Below are 3,134 nucleotides of genomic sequence, written 5' to 3' on the forward strand. Positions count from 1 at the left end.
ACCATTATTTATTTGGTACTTTCTAGAATTGTATATCTAATTTTTTTATGATTTTTTTTTTCAAAAATATATACTACAGTGGAATTGTAACACTCCAATTTATGAGATGTCACGCGTTATTACAAATCGATAAAATTTAAAATTTATCATAGCACAGAAACGTACTTAAAGAAAACCTTATACAATTACATTATTTTGAGTAATAAAATAATGAAGAAAATAATCCAATTATATTGTCTTAACTTGTAAAACAAAAATAGCTTTAAATAAATCTCAAGGTTATTCTCCATCCTCTCTCGAGTCAATATCGCCTCTGGAACATTTGTAACATTATCTGCTCACATATAACACATTATACGATCATCGCCAATAATTTCATTCACAAACACAAACACGTATGAGCTAAACTACCGGTAAATCATAACAACATTATTCATATATACTAATTATATCCATCATAATCAATCACACAACAAGATACAAACATTTTGATTATATCAACCATAATCAAACACCTCATACACATAAGTAATTGCAACAAGATTTCTAATCCTCAGAACATAACAAATCTGAATACTCATTACTCTATCCTCGATCCTTGATTTTCACTAACATCACACACTTAAACTAACAGTCTATATTCATAGTAACACCTATTCCAAGTATACCACCTAATACCATTACTATCAACATAGTATTTCTCTGATGCTCTATCATCACCATACTCATTAATGTGTACCTCCATCATGATTAACCAATCATGATCACCACCATGAGCCTCCTCCATTACCATAACACCATAATGGAAAGAATCAGTCATACTCTTGTACCCTACCTCACTGATTGTAGCTGCTCCTACAACCCAATTTGTAGCCTCTCTCACATATACATTCGAGTAGTTCTACAATCTAGCTAAGAAACATGCCTTCCTGCTACACCGACAGGGAAACCAAAATGCCAAAATGTCAATCTCCTTTCTTCTTCTGTTTTCTCTCTTTGATTTAGAGTTTCTAGGGTTTCTAAACACAAAACCACCCCTCAATTAATTTCTACACCAATTAAATAAAGGTAAAAGACCCTTTTACCTCTAGGAAAAAAATATAAAAATAAAGAAATAAGATAACAATTATGTTCTAACAAAAATATACACTCAAGAACATTAATTTCCAAACAAAAACCCAAACTCTCAAAACTACTTTATTTTTAAAACCCGTATTTTCTCAGATCTTACAAGAAATGACAAAAAAATGTTCACAAATGAAAAAAAAAATTATAAATGCAATCATACCTATGAGTAAATGGATTTATACTATTGTAATCATAACCAATAAATGGAAATCCAATTCCCATTCATAACTTACACAATACAAGGAAATTGTGGTAGAAGAAAAAATAAAAAATACCCTTTCAAATACATAATCATTTAATGAGTCTCAAAATACTAGTACTTAGAACAACATTTTAACAAAATTTATGTCATCTTAATAACAATTAGTAGAGTAGAAATTGATAATCAATTTATTTTGAGATCAAAATTTCATAATACTAAAATTAAAATCCTAAATTATCACACCACTATTTATATATATAATTTTTGTATGAATCTTTTTTCAAAAAAACTATATACTACTTCGTAGTGAAAATATTTTCCTATTGCAACTCAAGGAGTTTCGACATTAGGCACTTTGTTCTCTAATAAAGTTTTTTTTTTTTAATTTGAAGTTGATTTTATTAGAATTTTAAGTGTGAACTTGTAGTTAAATGATAAAATTTTGATAGAGTTTCTATCATCTAGAAAGAGACTTAGAAACTCCTCGTTATTGAGAGGGAAACCATTTGTAAAAGACTTTCCAATGCTCAAATTAATAAGAGAGTTCGAATTTTTGTAAATATAATATGTATGAGTGTTTATGAAATAAGTATTTCTTAGAAAATACTATTGTATTTATAGATCAACATAACCTATAAGCCTATGTTTCTATTGAAATAACATTTATTTATTTAGTATATATAATAACAATGTAGTAAATAATAATAGAATAATAAATAGTTACTACATACAAAATTGTAAAAATTTAGTTATAATACCTGAATATGATTCAAATAAGCTGAACTACTTCATAATGAAAAGAAATTTTATTAGACCATATTTTTAATATGTCTATTGAGTTGAATACAAATTAAAGTTAATTGTCTTAATTAAAATTAAAAAGTAAAATATCTTTTTTCAGTTCATCTTTTTTAAACAAATATTGATACATAATTTATTTTAAAAGAAAATAATAATGTAATATAGTAAATACATATTAAAAATCAAAGTAGTTCAATTGTATAAATAATCTTTACAAATATATGAAATATGGAAATAATTACATTACAAAAATTTAATTTCATGAATTTTGGTTGAATTTGGTTAATAGTTAAGGTTAATTAAATACATGTTTCATCTTTAATAATGATTACGTATATTTATTAAAAAAATTAATGCATTTATTAATTGTCACATGTTTTTATTACAGAAAAAAATTAATGTTAATATTCAATTATTCTTCAAGTAACCCCTAAAGATCTCAAGCTTACAAAACAAAAAGTAAAATGCTAGAGACTTAGTTATCTTTTAAATTTTTCTTTAATAAATACACATATTAAATGTTTCTATCTAAATTTCTCGTATCATGGAAAATTTATCTACTAATGTATACAAGCCTTTACGCAATTTAAAAAATAAAACAAATTTGTATTTATATATCAAATTCTTATAAAAAAACTTATATATGCCAGGACAAAGAATTTATTTATATAAAATATTAACCAGTACCTATCGGTTAACACATCCATTTTCCTTATTTATCTTTTTTTTAAATATACATACTCAACAAGTCATTTTAAATTTTAAGATTAAAAATAAATTTATCTCAAATTTATAAAATTAAAAGTACTTAAATAATTTTTAATGAATATGTTTACCTCTTTCCGTTTTTTTGTCATTATATGTCTATTTTAAATATTTTTATCATTTATTCAGAAACTTACATAAACGCGTCACAAACGGCGTGAATGCTTATATTACGAAAATACCCTCGTAAACTTCTCCATATTACATTACAACCATTTTGATTGAAGAAAAATACAAA

Source organism: Vigna angularis, chromosome 2 (genome assembly GCF_016808095.1).
Source record: "Vigna angularis cultivar LongXiaoDou No.4 chromosome 2, ASM1680809v1, whole genome shotgun sequence".
Lineage (NCBI taxonomy): Eukaryota > Viridiplantae > Streptophyta > Magnoliopsida > Fabales > Fabaceae > Vigna > Vigna angularis.